At 34.9% G+C, this 18,573-nt stretch overlaps 1 protein-coding gene across 1 annotated transcript in view; it reads right to left on the bottom strand.

Annotated features, from left to right (window-relative positions):
• The window catches only part of PLCL2 (phospholipase C like 2), a 101,856-nt gene extending 83,283 nt beyond the window's left edge, over window positions 1-18,573 (bottom strand). Inside the window, exon 1 of the mRNA XM_062569293.1 lies at window positions 18,389-18,573. The gene's annotated coding sequence lies outside the window, so the exon portion shown is untranslated. The remainder of the gene's footprint in view (window positions 1-18,388) is intronic.

The following is an 18,573-nucleotide window of genomic DNA, read 5'->3' as shown; positions in this document are numbered from 1 at the left end:
TGTAAAGTGACAGAAATAATTTCAGATTCCTAAATTAGAGAGAATCTTTTCACCATGCTGTTCAACAGATGTGTTGCCAAAGAGTTTCCAAACTTCTTCTCGGTACTCCAGAAACTGTCATTTCTTTAGTCTAACCAGTCACAGTCCAGATTGTTTTTTCCTAGACTCTGCTTTCAAATTATCTGTGGCTTCTAGTGCTCTAGTCAGAATGTGCATGTCCACCAGTCTTCCAAGGAACTAACCATTCCACATATTTTCCTTAGAAGAAAGGTACATTATTTGTCCTGACAAAAAACACAGTCCAAAGCCTCCAACTAGTATCAAAAGTAACAAACGAATTCTCACTCATTCAATAAATAAATAAATTTGCTGTGAACCCTTTGGGCAAAGCTTCCCCTATTCTAAGCAACCAGATTTAGAACGTCATCTATGCAAAACCATGCCAGTAATAGAGCCTGAATCCTAACCAGAAACTGTGGAAGACATCATCTAGTGTGACCTCAGCTTTTAGGGATGATGATATTGTTTTGATTTAAGCAGAATATTCTCTAGTTCCAAATGATTCACAATGACTTGATGAGGGCCTTCTGGTTCAATGGGATTTTATCAGTTCACATCCTTGTATTACAAACACTACGCACAATCACTGAACAGTTTTTTGCTCAGTTTTCACCTCTAACACACACACCACATTCACCACCCTATTGAGCATAAAGAAGTAATTCAAATATCTAACGTGAGATAGCCACAGGTATCCAAGTTCAATGCAAGAATTTCGTTTATGGATTCAGCCAGCAAGCATTTTCTAGTAATAAGAGGCTACCCTGAACTCCTTGAAAAGAGAAAAAGGCAACAAAAATGAGGAAAATAATCTTTCTTTCTCTCACATACAGAGGACATCAAATCATTCCCATCATTTTAAAAACTGAAGACAGTTTTCTTTTTTTATAGGGCTAATAGATGGGTAAATAAAAGAATATAAAGCTTGTATCTCCCTAGAGAGGCTAATTCTGGGAAGGAGAATTCCAAGAGGATTTGCCAAAACTAGAAGCAGAGCAAGCATGTAATGGAAGAAGGCTTTATCTAAACCAAAAAGGAACTACACTGTTGGCAATTTAATTTAAAACTTTTTTACGACTTTGATGTTAGTAGCTAAAAAAAAAACATTAAGTATTGAGTAGCACACAGTTTAAGATGATGCATCCTCTGTGGGAGAAACCATAGGAACACTGTGCACTCAAATAAGGGAGAGGATTACTTCAGGTCTTCTCAGGCTGATCTAGCTGTGAAGCACCTGGGTTGCTGGAGGGGCCCTAAAGCAGTAGTTAAGTACCTTGCCCTTCTGTGTGCTAAAATCCAGCCAGTTCTTGTGGATCTTGTGGATAAGGGACAGGGTCAGCACCAAGTTGTCTTTTTCAGTTAATAAGAGCTCGGTCCCTGCCAAGGCATGGAATTCAGCTTCCTCTACTTTTGCAAGAGCAAGATGGTCCATCTAGCACCTATTCAGGCATCAGCTGCTTTCACCCATCAGTTTATTTCATCCTGTTGCCCACACTCTGCCTGAATGACCTTCAACTTTGCTGTGCATCTTTGTCAGAGCCTGCACTCAAGTGCTCTTCTGCATGCCCACTCTCACTGAAGATAGGATAACTGACTAGATGCAGGAGGGCCATTATTAAGCTCTTCACAGAAGACTTCAAAGAATAGCTTACAAAAGAAATGTGTTTTCTGAGAACAAATGGCTTTAATCTGTGTTCCAATTTTTAAGCCTCTGAGCCAGCTAGTATGGTAGAAATCCTTGGACCATCATGCTTGCTCTAAATCACAGCATTTGAACAGTACAGCTGCTAGCCACCAGTTGAACAGTTTCCAAAAAACTCCACCTTCTAGCATGAACATTGGCTATACAGAAGCATGTACTATTGGGGAATTTACACATAGAGCCTTTGCAGCCACTTGTAAGCCTACTTTCAATCATGACAAGAACTCTTACTACCATATGTCTGGCTGTCCCCAAGAGAACAGGAATATAAAAGGTACCTTTGAGCCACTTTTCATTTCCTTCCCTCAGTTGTATCAAAGGAAAATCAAATACAAAGAGACCAGAGCATGAGAGACGTGCCACTCCAATACTTTGCCCCTTTCTCCTTTCTATACACATGCTCCCCTAACACCCACGATCAACCTTTTTTATTTCTTCTTCTTTTTAATTGTTTAATTAACAATTTAATAAAATTGTTCGGACAGCAAAACGGTCTCACTATGTACTAGAAGTCAGTTGACCCATTTGAGATGCTGCTATAATGTTTCATGTCTGTGAAGTTAATTCTCTCCAAGCTACAAAAAAAAAATGAAAAGCAATATTTTTAGTCTCAAACTGAATATTTTAAATATGAATACAGTCTCAAGCTAAATATTTTAAATATGTCCACTTTTAAGTCTATTTTAAATGCAACTAGAATTCTGTTTTGGTTTTGTTTGTGTCTTTTTTACACGAGAAACATATCAGGCTCTGTCAAAGCTATGAATCAAAAGCAAGTACTATGAAAACTACAACTTTAACTCAACAATACTCAAATGGGATACTTTGTCTTCCTGGTAAATCAGTTTTCTGATTAAAATATACAAGCACCGAAATAAAAGTAGTAAATTCAATTAATCCTGCCTATTGCACTAAGGGGAAAGTATGTGCTTACTAGTTTGGCACAAGAAAATGGCAGTAACTTTATGCTATTATATTTCAACAAAAAGGTTCCAAAAACAGAATTATGAAGTGATATACAATGGACATGAGCTCTAGAAAGAGAAACATAAACACAGTAAAAGAAATAGAGTTACGCATGTAACAGAAGAAGATAAAATAACACTATTCTTTTTATTCTTCTTAGCACCAAAACAGATCAATTACTAAAATTCAATAAGCTAGAGAAGAAGGATTCCCTAGAGTGTACAAAAAGCATAACAAAAAGTTAAAACGTGCACGCAATTCAATGAAGAAGCTGAATGATGCTACCTTAAAGATTATCTTTTTCATCAGATGCTTATTCCCTTCAGTTTGAAAACTATCAGATTTCTTACAACAATTTTTAGGAGACATTTTCTTGATTGCTGTTCTGTCCCTGGCATTGATTTCTGAAACTTTATAAATCAAGGCCTTGATAACATTAGGAAGTACAGAGAAGTTTCTCATCCGTGATAAGCTTTGCCACAACTGAATGGAAATCTGTTAATGTAAAAACACGTCTTTAGCAAGGTCTCTCAAAGTAACTTGGTCAAGGAAAAATTGGAGAAAACACACTAGTGAACTGCTAATTTTTTCTGATATTTATTCATGAAGTTACAGCTTAAAACCAGATTTTTTTCAAAATTATTACATGTAAAGAAAGCACAGTTATAAAATTCTAGTACATATCACCTCTTCCCAACAAGTTACTGTGAATATTGAATGAAAATGTTTAATGTGGAATGAGATAACTACATCTCCAAAAACAGTTTTGACCCAAAGTCTCCAACAAAGTTTTAGTACATTTCTTATAATGTTATACAGTGATAAACCATGTTAAAACAAAGATTTCCTGGAGAAAAGGAAGAATGCTTCTTTTTGTTGATGATTTAAAACAAGCAACGCAACCAATGAAATTAAATCTCAAGCACCATAATTTTGCATCACAGAACTGCATGTAGTTTAACATACAAAACAACCACAGACATAGTGAACAGAAGTGTATAATCCACATGAATGTAACTAGATGAGAATGTGTTCCTGAGAAGTAGTGCAATTTAAGATTACGAGTCCGAATGTGTTTTGTGTTGCCTCTCTCCCTTTCCTCAGTACAGCAGGTACATCACCACGAGTCCCTGTTGTATTCCCACTGGAACATTAGTGAGAAAATGAGGTGCTGTCTCACTGGCATGACCATGTTTGGCAATTACTGCTTTCATTAAGAGCAGGGTAGAAATTAATAATAATAATAAAAAAGGATTAGAAATAAAATGGTATTCTGACCACTTTAAAAAAGAAATATTACAAACTAAGAATTATCATAAGAACAACTATACTTCCAGGAGTAGAGATAGGAAATTGCACATTAATTTCATAGAGTGTAATGTTGAGAGAAGATGATTTGACAAGCTACAGAAGGATTGTTTTGCTGCTTCGCAATTGCCTCTCCCAATAGGATGTCACAAGAGAATTTCCAGAAAGAAATTAGCTGGCTTATCAAAAATAACAACAATAATATATAGCTTTCCACAATGTTATACAATGCTGAAAACAATGCTGTACCATACTGAAATCATTTATGAGCTGTAAAAATCATAGGTAAAGGACTTTAAGAATATTTTGCCTCATTCAGCAACATTTTCCTAGGCATAAAAAAATAATCCTTCCTCAACCATCACCGAAAATCCATTAGTCTTTTTCACAGTTTCTCAGAAATGGCCCAACTACTTAGCAAGAAGGAATATATGCAACACCTCTTTTGTTTGTTGTTGTATATAACCATGTATTTTTCAAGAAAGTCCTTTAAATACCATGGCTATGATTTAGATCTTCACCTCCATCTGTGAAATCATCCCATCTCCTCTTCATTATCCGCACTGAAATCTGTGAACATTCTCAAGTCTCTGATTTTAGAAACCTTGGACTCAGATTTAAATTCCTGCCAAGTAGTTGCATTGTATGATACAGAACTATTTTTTTATTTCTTGTACAACAAATTAAAAGCTTTGAACTGAGGCCTCTTTTTTTTCCCCTCAAGATTCTGCTTGTCAGGAACAGCATTTTAAGAATTTTTAATTACCAGGATTTTTTTTTAATTGGTGTATTTTAAGTCCTCAGTCCTGTAATCAGTTACAAGTTTTCCTAAGTTTGTAGAACTGTTTATCCTAATTTCTCCTCCTCTACAAACATTTTTGTAAGTAGTCAGCTAAACAGAAGTTAGTAAAGATCTGATTCCTGCTATCACTACTGTATGTGGACAAAGCCTGTGGGGTCTTTATTCTAACTCAGTTCAGAACTATATGGTAATTGTTCTTAAATTGCTGAAACAAATAGATTAATAAAATTTATAGAGCAATCAATTTAAAAAACAGTTAACAGTTTTCCTAAGAATAATTAAACACCAGATAAGTAATTACAGAACTCATTACATCTTTGCTGAGAGGTGAAGTTGAAACTACTTAAAATATACACTAGCACTTTCTAATCTTATAAAATAAAAATGACACAAAGAAAAAAAAAGATCAAGAATGTAGACTGATAAAATCTAAAATGGTTTACTAACATTATGTTCTGTTATCTAATGTTATCTGCCCAGTATAACAGCCATCTGTTTAATAATCACGCAGTCTTCCACGTTACTACAAATCCCATGATACTCGGTCTTTTCTTAATGTCTTTCTGGATTCTGAGAATTCCTGCATTAAATTTTATGTGTTTTTATGCATTCTTATGCCAAGAACTGGAAAATATGGTGCACATGCAAAGTAGCTCAAATAAAAGGACCACTGAAGGAAACCAATGTATTAATTTTCATGTCTTAAGGCACTAAAAATCTTAAGTTTTGGTGCCTTTTTTTTTTTTTTTTTTTTTGAATGTTCAGGTTAGACAGTATTATACATAAACATAACAGGAATGCAAAACATGTATTTCATATTCTTTATCTCAAAGGGTTTCATTACAGTTAACCCAAAGAAAAGACAAAGGAAGTGAGCAAAAAAGCATTCACTGTCCAAAGCAAATCAAAAAAGCAAGAAAACTCAGCTAAGAAATCCCAGAAAGTTCAAGGTTAACGCTACAGAAGTTACTAACACGTTTAGCAGCCTACTTTTCATGAGAGTTTAACGGAAATTCAGCTTTATTGGCCGGAAGACTCAATGATATTAGGTTTGTTCTGAATATATAATCAGAATTCAAAGATAGGGAAGGTTATGAAGTGCTTAAAACTATGCAATTAGTTGATCGGTGCGAGACGAAAAATTTTGGTTTTTATATAGTCTGAGAATATAAACCCACAAGGACCACTGCAAGTTTGTTAGAGATATCTTCTAGAAAGATAAAGAGAAGAAGGTCCATACAGTTGATTTTTAACAATCACATTAAAGATTTTGAACAGGTCAACAGATCTTGAATTCATTTTCTATTATGGTTTTGGAATCCAGTTCCTGGCACAAAGAAGTAAACACAAGATCCATCTGGGTTATGATCAAACCAGGAAATATCATTATGTAGAAGAAGCACATGACTTCTTCTCACCAATCATTATAAGTGGTACAGATTAGACACTGAAAATAAAGAACAATTATAGATGTTCATTTCCAGGATGAAGGACTGTGTCATTAAATATTTTGAGTAATATGCATATAGGAAAGAATGCAATTAAGCACTTCTTGTAATGGCAAGGAAAGTTTTAGTTTGTTATGCAGCAATCTTAAATTGACTTTGAATATCCTCAGCAGAACATTTTATATATATAAACAAAATTAATCACATCTATTAAGTAGCTATAAAATATTGTGCATAGAACTAAGAAATGAATACAGTTTACTTTGAGGTTACTCACTGTAACCATCTTGACTCAAAGGTGCAAGCAAATTACTCACTCAAAAAAAAAAGAAAAAAAAAAAAGGATCTTGATTATGAGTAATTTTGACCAATGCAAAACTTAGTGACATGGTGAGAAAGGGATAAGGTTTTGAGTCAAACAGAAAACATAATGCAGCTCTGTATTTCTCCTTTATATACTAAATAACTTTCCTCTTTTTGTTTTATACAAAAACTTCTTAAAGATGTAATAGGATGCCATATTTTAACAAAATGCATCAGAAAATTTATATATCTGCATCATTGCAGCTGTTCTGCAAGCACCTTCTGAAATAATACATAAGATCTATTTCACAGTGAATGATTAGGTAAAATATTGTCTATTCCTGTGTTGTATCACAAGCTGATGTGTTTTCTCTGCAAAAGATACATTTAGTTGATGACGTTCCATGATGTAATCTGTATTAAATTTTTTGGTATCCATTTTGCTAAATTCACTAGAGAGTCAGAAAGATTTGAAATAAATTCAGTAATTATTCACTTCAGAATATTTCCAGTACATGCATGGATTGTTTGTAGATTATACTATAATCTAAATATTAGAATATAATTTTAAATAAAAATAACACTAATCAAAGCTTCTTAGATCTATGGCAATTGATTAATCTTGCAAATCAGTTTTTAGATAGCAGAGCTTTAATCAGAAGGCTCTTTTTTATCCTCTTGCTCCCAAAGAGATTACAATAACTTTTATACATCCCTAGGGACTAATCTAGCAATTTGGGGATTAGATGTGAAGGAAAAAAAGACTACATTTTTTGCAGCTGACAACACTGAAAATAGACATTAGAACTATTAATGACTATTGATTAACATTGATTAAAAACTCATCAGCAATCACCAGGACAAAAAAACACAGATTTTATTCAGGTAAGACACAAAAAGTCACACATGTAAACTTAATGCAAAACCATGTCATGTTCTAATCTTGCTACAACTGAGTGTATATCACCTTCAAACAGAGTAAAAAATAACATGTTATTACATAACTACATACGGAAACAGAGAATATCTTTCCTTCCTTAGAGTAGCTAATGATTATAAGCAGCCAAAAAATGAAAAAGGCTCCTGACAAAGACTTAGGACAGCATACTAACAGACATCTCCTACTATTTCTGTTCTCAAAAGCTCAGGTTAGAAAGCACTGGGATTTCCCTCCAAGACAAGGCTGTTGTACCAATCTTGTGGAACACAAAATACTTCTAGTTACTTCTATTTTTAGTGTTATACTAATCATTTCCTACATTTTTAATCACTGGCTGAATTCTCTGAGATGAAACATATGACGCTCGTTCATTTTCAGGAAGCCATTTATGTCAGTGTTCCCCCTTGCATGAGTCTCCTAAAGACCAGAAATCCTTTCTTAGCTCTTCTGGACTCTGACACAAGCTTCCTGGAAGAGCCTCACACATTATAAAAACAAATGGAATAAATGTTGGCTAAAACAATACTTTAACACGAGTGCTGGGGGAGAACCTTAAAATTCATAAATCTATGACATCCAAAATACTACCGGAATACATTAATAAAGTACATTGCTTTATTTAACAGCTTATTATAAAATAAAAGCACTTTCATTAATACTGTATTTTGCAGCGTTATGCAATGTCCCTGCTATTTTATTCTGTTAATATGCAAACAAATGTACTCAACCATAGCTAAAAGCTAGATGTACTAATCAGCACCATTTTGTGTCACCAGCACTATAAAAAGACTTTATAGCACATTAAAAGATTTCTAACAGATCCTCAGCCTCCTACAAAGATGTTAATGCCAGCCACTTTCAACACAACCATCATCACCAGCGCACACACACTTACACATCTCTTCAAAGAGAAGGTTTTAAATATTTAGTAAAAGGTTTTAACAGCACTCTCTCATCGCCAATTAGTGACAGTGATACCGTTTAAATCTTTTATGATGACAATACTAAAAATGAATAAATAAATTACAAAACAACCTAGTATCACAATACTTTTAAGCCTTTATTATAGCATAGTGGATTTATACATTTGTCTAGTACACATTGAGTACTCTTAATTCTGCATTGCAAAAGATAATAAAACTAAAAAGCTTAAAAGGGCACAGATAAACAAAGCACAGAATAGCTTCAAAAGAAGCAACAACTAAATGCAGTAAGAATCTTTAGCCTGGAAGAAAAACATGACACGATGTAAGTAAGATGAACATCTTTCAAGTCATGACTGGAATTAAAAAAAAAGTGAATACAGAACAATTGCTTATCTATTCTAATGAGCCAGGGCATATCAAGTAAATAAGCAAGCAGGTACCAGGTTAACAAACAGAACAGGAGCTTCTTCACACAACACAGTTCATCTAGGAAACTATGCCAAAGGATGTTATGCTGATGAAAAGCTTACAAAGTTAAACTGTTCTTTGAAAGTTACTAGGAAAGAAAGACAACCATAAGGATTTTTAAATTCAAGTATGTCTTCAGCTGCAAAGTACTAGAAGGCTGGGAGCAGACATCAGGGAAGAGTGCATTTTCCTTCCTCTGTAATGGCTAGGGTTGGTGGCAAGCTAACGAACCAAATGCACTTTTGTTCTGACCTGATGCTCAGGACAGGCATTCATTTGCTTGGGGTGGCAACTTGTGAAGAGTATTCCACAAGGCTGCAGAGGAAAACAGATGCATCTACCCTAAGCTGTGCCATCAGCCTTTATCGTAGGTTCGGGCCTCAAGGCTCTGGGACTTCAACCTGTTGTGAAGGCTGACAGCCTGGCACTGGAACCTCTTCTAGGGATTCACAGACAGACACCAACTCTTGTACACACCTCAGCTCTGTTCTGTTCTAGCACTTGGCTGGGAATAAAAGGATCTCAACTAGCTGCTAAAGTACAAAAGCACAGTATGGCCAGCGTGCTGTCTCCCTACCGCCAAAGCAGAGAAGCCAAGCTGTATGGAGGATGAGGAGTGACAAAACAAGGGGAGGGATGCACAGAGTGGCACAACAGGACAAGGTGACACAAATTGGAACCAAGCCAAGCAGGATAGTAAAAAACCAGTGTTATGAATTCTTCCACTGTCAATTTCTAAATCTAAATCTACAAAATACCAAATGATAAAACTCACAGCTAAACAAATTCAGTGCCTTCAACTACACCACAACTCTCAGCCTAGAGTCTTATCTAAATCAGACTGGCCATTCACTGAGGAAAGATCAAAGATGAGGTACGTTGAATGTGTTATTTCAGAGGTGAAACAAATAATGCTGAAAACTGCCTACCTCAAACAAAAGTTGTGAGATGCATTACTGCATCTGTTACAATTGAGAAGAATGGAAAGAAGACAAAGGAGACAGTTGGAGCTTAACAGATAAAGTTTATGCAATATACTTTGTACACTTATGTAAATAAGTATACAAAGTTATACCATGCTTAGGGGGTTCTTTTAAAGAAAGAAATACAAAACATTATCTGATCTAAAACTACTCATGTCTGCTATAGCTTTCTCCACTATGTGGTAGTAACGGGCTGTGACTAACTACATTCTCTCATTCCTTGTATTTCACATAAATACTAATATTTAACTCTTAAATTCTCACTGGAAATGTCTTTTGAAGCAATCGCTGTTAAAGATCAGTTAAATCAGTAATCAGTTAAAAATTTGATTTAGACACCATTTGCTGTGAATGGCAAAGTAAGTGTCAGTTGATCGAAGCTATTTCCTGAAGCAACTTATGTCCAACTAGTACTTATTTTTTCCTGCCTTTTGCAGTAAAAATGTATGTATTTGTAAATTTCAAATACATAAATACAGCAATCAGTATTTTTTTCATCAACTCAAACTACACAATGTACAGGAAGGATAATGTTAATGCTGTTCCTAATCTACTAAAGGTGTTTCTTTAGAGGAGTGTAGTATATAGTAGCATGGCACAGTGTAAGACCATCATAAAAATTCAAGTTGATGTCTTGCTTTTTTTAAACAAATAATAGTTTCTTTACCATTTACAGAACTTATGTAAAATTCAGTAAACAGTTGCCTACAATAAAAACACTAGCAATAAGTTGTAGGAGGAAAACAGTCTAAACAAAAGCATTGGCAGTAAGCTGAATTCCTGTCTTTAACAAAAAACTTTAACAAAACAAAAAGAATTAACTATGAATTTACTTATTTTTTTACTTAAATAAACAGATATTTACATTTTATTTTAAGGATTTTGGCTAAAGTACACTGTTGACTGAAAACGTCAAACACTTACTAAGTAAAAAACAATCTGGAAATTAGCCTTAACATCTTGTTATTTTATATTTTTGTTTTATAAAACTCAGCTGCTGTTCTGAAAAGTATTTTTTTAATAAAGACCATTTCCTGTCTGCCTGTGCTTAGGAACTATGTACAACAACTTCCAAAACATAAATGTTTGTTGTTCAAAAAAGTCCCTGAACATAGTATATAATCTTAAGTACTTGAGAGTATTTTATTACTTGTTCCAAACAGTCAAGTGACACTAAAAGAAACCCCAAGAGAGCCAGGAGAGTCAGATATGAATCACATCTATTTAACTTTCCCAAACTGTGTCAGTTAAATACTGTGATCCTCAGTATTGCTGATTCCCAGTCATGGGCTGTATTGTGCTCTTCGCTGTCTTAAACATAAATGTTCTGCGAAGTGAAGGTCTAGGAAGGAAGAGGCAGCTGAACTCAGACATATTCTTTCTCAGAAGCAAGGGACAACAGGCTAACGCTGATAGTTCTCGAAAAGTAACTAATTAATTAGAAATAAAGGGTTTAAGGCAGCTAGGAAGATGAGTAACATACCCTTCCAAAGGATTGCTCCAAACATATCCTCTAAGGACAAGGAGAAACAGGTACAGTGATGGTACTATCCCCCTACATAAAAATCAACTATAAAGCAGTACTGATGATCTAAATCCTAGCTGAGAAAAATGCAATGATGATGCTTGCAAATGATTCTCTAAAGACAAATAACCCCAGCCGCTTCCAGAGAAGCCACTTTTATCCTAAACCCATAATCTAGTAAGGAAATTCATAAATTGGTACTTTTTGTTAATTATTAATATACTTAAGAGTAAAGTCATTTTCTCATAAATTATATTTCTGAACTGAACTCTGCAACAGTATATTGCCCAGTTTACAGACAATAAAGAGTAAAATTAACTAGCTTCTAGTGTAGTTGTACAGTGTTTGAATGATACAATTTAAAAATTATAAACTACTATCATTTAAAGGAAAAAAATCAAGTATCATTGTATGGTGGAAAAGAAAGCATAGTTAAATCTGCTGTTGACAGGAAGATGGAAGATCTGCATGCATGTTGGAAGATAAGTTTAAAATCAGAAAGAGCCTGACAAATTGAAGATACGATCTGAAATAATTAAAATGAAGTCACTTACAGCAAGTACAGGCTTTTAAACTCTGTATAGATGTTTGCTCTTGCCCATACACAAAGAGGAATAATCAGCTAGCATTTCTGCCCAGAAGGATCACACACTAAAGGTCGTTGAAACACAAAAGCATCATACTGGAAGATATAAAAAGTTGATCCTGTCACAGAGCACTGGAGCAGAGTAGACTGACCTCTTGAGGTCTCTCCCAGCCTTATTTTTAATCATTCATTAATGCACATATGGTACTGCTTTTTAAACACATTTTCCTCTTCTCCACATTCAGTATAAATTATTACATATCTTTCTTCTTCTGAAGTCTACCTACTAGTCTACTTATACTGAGATTCCTGAATTTTGAACACAATCTCCAATTTGTAGAAAAAGTTAAATATTTTAGAATCCATATACTACTATTACAATAGGAATTCTAAGTCAATCTGTCTCTTAAAAAATTTGTGCAATTGACAAGTTTTACTTGAAATAATTTTGTCCTTTAGAAAATATAAAAACCTATGCTCATATCACTCTGGGCCAGCAAAGACAGGGAAATTATACAATCAACATCTTCCCCTCCTGTCAGCCTCAGCTTTAATTTTTTGATCTTGCATGATTTCAAGCAAAAGCAAAGTTCAGTGAGCAATTAATTATCTGTGAGCCATGGGAAGTGACCACTGCTCTAAATCCTACAAAAAAAAAAAAAAAAAAAAAAAAAAGCTCCTGAACAACTAGTCGTATCTCTGATCAATCTTGATAACAGGCATAAGAAAAAAACCTCATCAAGTGTTCATAATGACCTACTAAACTCAGTTAATTGATTTTTCATTAGTGAACAGACTGAACGTAATATTTTGTGGATATTTTAAGGATTGAGGTTTCGTTGGAAGCAAAGGAGTTACTGTTACACCAGCTGACCTCTTTACACAGTCACTAGCAATAGATAAGCTCTTCCAGAGAGGAAGTCAGAGAATCTAAATTCCTCCAAATTAAACTCCTGCAACAAGTCTTATTATTTTCAGAAGGGGGAGAGGGGGAAGAACACTTTTTCTTCACTAGCTACAGTAGATAAGCTAGATGAATTACATGCTAAACTTCACGAAAATGAATATTCTTGTGTATTAGTCTCTACAAATATCTGTTGCTTTTTTAATAGAATTACTTGTATCAAAATAGTCTTTTTATCACTTCAATCTGGAAAAAGTACTAATGTAAATAAAAATCATATAACAAATGCAACGCACAACGTATCTGCTCAGTGGCATAACACACAACTCTGACTGTGACGTAACACACATCCTGATCCAATGTCACTGCTAGCAAGTAGTAAATTGCCTTATACATATATACATATAAAATATATATATATAGTGTGTGCATACGTGTGTACATACACATATATAGAGAAAAAATACTACATGTAAATATCTGATTTTGTTTGACAGAAAATACAATGCAAGGAGAGCTACCACACGGCATTAAGTAATGTTTTAAAATAAATATTGCATTCAAAAAATGTAGGTATCCATTAAAGAATACAGTAGAGGATGAAGGAGGAGGAACACAAATAATGGCAAGTACATGCAACCTTCTGTAGTTTAGGTGAGAGGGCAACAAATCAAAGAGTAAGTATCCCATAAAGGAAAGCTTAAGGATCTATGAAGCTGCAGTTAGTTATTCAGATCTCTCTCATTATATGATGAACAAAAGAGATGAGATGCTATATCTACAATAAATCAACTAGAACAAACTAAGAAACAAATAAAAAAAAGTGGGGGGGAATAGCTCCTTTAAAAAAATGTACACTTCAGTTGTCTAGTTGAAAGCCTGCCAAGAGTAAGAAGATGTAGGGGTAGTTGAACTATTAGAGCCTTGTTTCCTATGGATACGCTTTCTTTGTAGAGAGATATTTTGGTGTCAGTTAACACATGTACTCTGAGCAAAAAATCTTCCACTGCTGGACACTCAATGTCTTTCTCCTATACGGATATTCTCAAACTTGGAAGAACTAAGTTCACCCTTAGCTTGTTTCCAAGGGGAGAAGAGCATGGAGCAAGAAAGAACATGCCAATTTTCTCATACTTTCCTCTATGGGGCTATTTCCTTTAAATTTAGGAGCCTTACCACCTTAGAGCCTGTTATCACTCAATCGATTTTATACACATATCTTTATATTTCTGTGTATATATACATACATATATACAGACACACACACACACAGTGTGACTATACAACTTTCTTTTCCATTACAAAAGTTGGCTGAAAATCATTTCATACATGTTAAACTGATTCCAGCAACCTAACTCTCTTACATCCTTATAGATGGAAACTGAATGTGTATGATCTATTCCTGGATCTCCAGTAAGCCTCGCAAACATGTCATTTTGGCTAAGGTAATTTAGGGCTGCAGAGGACCTAGATCCACTAAAAATATTGCTTTAGATTTTTCCATGAAACCTAGAAAAATGATTTATTACAGACTTCAGAACAATCACAGTGGCAGAGAATACTGCGTAACATTCTCTACAGTTCATATTTGGTACACCTGATAAAGACGCATACAATATGAACTAGACATCACAGAAGCCATACAAGATAGTGATGTACGCTGTCATTTTATTATGATGAAGAACCTAATGCATATACTGTAGGACTTCTGCGATGTAGAAAGACACAAATATAATAATGTTCAATTTCAAAAGCAAAAACTCTGTTGAAAATGATCTCTTAGAATATCTACCTGATAAATGTGGTTTGTCTCTCCTCACAGACTTTGGAACTTAAGAGCTGCAATGATCAGCAAGTGCGTAACTTTATAACAAAAGCATAGGTTTACACATAGAATAAAACAGGGAGATTCAAATTTGCTTAAGTTATCAGCCAAGAAACAATGTTTTATTGACACTGACATCGGTACTATTATATGCAAAAAACCCTGAACTTTGCTTACAGACATACGTTAATAAGAACATTGCACTAACAGAATGACAAGTCACCTTTCTTCATTCACTTTTCATTGTTGTCTTCCCAGATAACTACAGTTTCTCCTACATATGTCTCTACTTGTTTTACTACTATGACACTTCTCCTAATAAAGATGTTTACACAGTTCTTTCTCTTTTTGCCTGGGTCTGCAGCATTGACAAATTGTGAGGTTCCATAAGCATATATTGTTCCTGGAAATCCCTGGAAGTAAGCAGCTCCAAGGAAAACTACACACCGTAAGTTATATGCCTTTCAAATATTCTCAGAGATTTATTTCAAAATCTTTTTTAGATGGAGGGGAACTCTCACATACAAAGGAAAAAAGCCCATTGCTGACAGTTAAAGCAACTAAGAGAAGTTCATGGGAAGCTCAAATGTACTTTGAGCTGCAAGACAGACCCACTGTACACTAATTTTACAGGAAACTATAGGAATCATTATAGAAAATTATATTATAGGAAACCATAGCTAGTAATGCCAAAAGGAGTATTATAGAAAAGCATAAAAGCACAAAAAAAAATCTGGTTTGTAAAAATAAACGGTACACAAATTAGTTCAAAAATTAGCTATCCAAATAGCCTAAAGGCTATAGCTGCATGTTGTGTCATAACTATTTTCTCTGGAAAAAAAAATAATTTCATAAATATTGAGGGTAATAAACAAACACACATACATTCCCTAGCCCTCAGATTTGTTTCAACAAAGAAACTGTGCAGTAGGCCATTCTATAAAAATTGCTACAAGTGAAGGGTACAATATTTAATAATTTCAGCCTGCACATAGCTTCTATATCAGGGTCTAAAAGCCAAAGTAAACAAATACAACATGAAGATCATAATAATATTTCCAGTAACAGTGGCTTTACCACTTTGGGAATATCACTCTCTTAAATGACACTTCAATCTCAGAGTACAGTCTTGTCCTGAACAAGAAAAAAAAACCCAGAATAACACAGGTGCACAAAATAAAAGTAGTAAGAAAAAAATTGAAACAGCAAAAAAAGAGAAAAGAACAGAGACTGCAAATAAGAAAGAGAAGAAAAAAAAAAAAAAAAAAAAGAAACTACTCTGAGAAGGAAAGAAACTCCTGAAAACGGACAATCAATAGAAGCACCAACTAAAAATAAAACGCAAAATATTTCAATTTTCCTGCACAAACACACACTTCCAACGAATTTAATCTAAGCTGAAACAACTTGACATTCCCATGTCATTTTTTTTTGTGACTCAGAAGCCTACATAGTATTCACTAGGCAAAATCTTTAAAACATTAGATATTCCATGAACTTGCATCTCTCACATCTACTAACTTAATCTTGTATTTTAAATGAAATATAAAAAACAAGAAACCTGTATTTGCATGATATAGACTGGTTTGGTGAGTTTATTCCATATACTCTATATAAGAGCAGTTATACATCATTCTTACAAGTTACTGAAACTCCAGAAATATTTCCAAAAAATAGATTACATAACACGTTTTTCACTCTGCTTCCTAGACTTCTACTCTGCAAGAGCAGACAATAACAAGTATGTTAAGCTTTACCACTCATGCCAAGTTTTCCAAAAGGTTCCATATCAGAAACTATGTTGTTACACAATCTGACCCAAACTACCTGTGAACACTGCTGAAGCAAGCAGACAGAAGAGTAAGTATTCAGCATATTTGAAAACAAATATTTTAAATATGAGTGTTTTAATACTTTTGAGGGAAAAAATAAATACGGACCACAATTTTAAAATCACTGCTGTCAGGTTATTCAACTCCTCATAATTATTCAAACTACAACACAAAGTAAAACACTAATTAGTTCTTGATAGCTAAGCGGTTTACTACTCAAAGTTGTCAGTAATAATACCTAACAGTTGAATAATATTATATTCTGCAGTGCTGCCACTTTCATACGAACTAAGAAGTCTGATTTAGGTATTCATGAAATGTAATCCAAAACATATTTCCTTTTCTTACGCTCCTTAATTTTAATATATCACACTGCATACTATATATACAATAATATACCGCACTATACTGTAGTCCTGTTTGGTCCCCAGAGACAGATCGTTCCTGTATAATCAATCAAACAATACAATACATTTGATACGCTATAATATGATAGCACCTTACACATTACAAGTAACATAGTATTTTTCTTGAACCACCACAGAAGGAACAAAACAGTGTTAGGAAATAAGATTTGTATAAAAACACTGGCAAAACCAGTAAATATTAAATTATTCCAACACCAAGCTCAGTTACCTCTTTTTATTGTTATAATTTCTTTAACACACACACACATAAATGCACACACCCAGCACCATTGCTCTAACAGGAAGGGTGGGTGCATGCTGTCAAATGCGTTCCACTGCTGACTGCCCTTGCACTCCCCTTGGTCTTCAACCAAGGTCTGGGAGACTGTAACACAACCTGATACACAACTGGCCTTCAATTTCCACATGAGTTTTGCTACTACCCAGCTAACAGAAGTTCATACTCTAGTTTTAGAGGCATGTAAGTATTTACAAAGACAACAAAACTAGCTGTTCTTCTTGGTTAAACTCAATTCTGAAGTATTTTGGTAAGTTGCTCTTCATTTACAGGTAATTCAGTCACTATCCAAATAGAGTCATTTTCCTAGGTTCTCTAATCTTTTCAACGGAGTTGGGAAAGATTTTTTAAAAAAAATGCAAGACAAAGTATCATCTCTCAAGAAGCAAGGATTTAAGATAAGGGAACAACCGTATTTGTGTAAATAGTTGTATTTAAAAAAAATCCTATCCCTTCCTCCACTGACCTACATTTTACCATTTTTCTGCCTCAATTTTTCATGCAGAAACATTAGCATTCACAATACGCAGAGATAAGTACAAACAAAGATTGTTTCTATAGGTAAAAGTACAACATAGTCTCCTGTTAAACACACTGTCACTTTTAACAAGAAACAACCTTCCTAGTCCATCTTCTCCCACCCCCAATCCAATGAGAACCTGAACCTCTCATCACCTGCTGTGTGTCTGTCACACACACAAGCCAATGGAGCAACAAAATTGCTCTGCACAGGTGCATCCCAAATAACAAGGATATTGTGTAATCCATGTCTTTCAGTGCCAGGCTGATGCCCATGTTGTCTTTTAACAAGCCATTTAGGCTCTCTGGCATTTTCCAATGCTGCAAGAATGTTAGTTCTCTATTTGAACATCTCTCAAGACACAACATCCACCCCCACGTGTGGATCACGTATAGCCATCTTTTCACTGCTGTCCACCTTTGACAAAGGAAAAATCAAGTCCCCTCACCACAAACGGACAAAAAAAGCCCAGCATATCCTTTCATCTTGAAACAAGGTTCTGTGAGCCAAACCTCTCTCTCACATCTTTCTGTGTGTCACAGAGAAATAGCCAAGACCCCGATGGTGAGGAGCAAATGCTCTTACCTTAATTATGCTGCTCCTCCGGGGGATGCCGGGTTTGCCATCTCGCTGCTGACTGATGGAAAATCCTTTCTCTTTACTGCTGCACTCTGGGCTTCCAGGAAGAGCTGATCCCGACTCCTCACCAGCTCCCACAAGGGCACAGTCCCCATTAGAGACCCGGCTGCCTGCACTGTCAAAGCGGGATC

The sequence above is a fragment of the Rhea pennata genome, chromosome 2 (assembly GCF_028389875.1).
Source record: "Rhea pennata isolate bPtePen1 chromosome 2, bPtePen1.pri, whole genome shotgun sequence".
NCBI classification, from domain to species: domain Eukaryota; kingdom Metazoa; phylum Chordata; class Aves; order Rheiformes; family Rheidae; genus Rhea; species Rhea pennata.
This window is presented reverse-complemented; position numbering and strand designations above follow the sequence as displayed.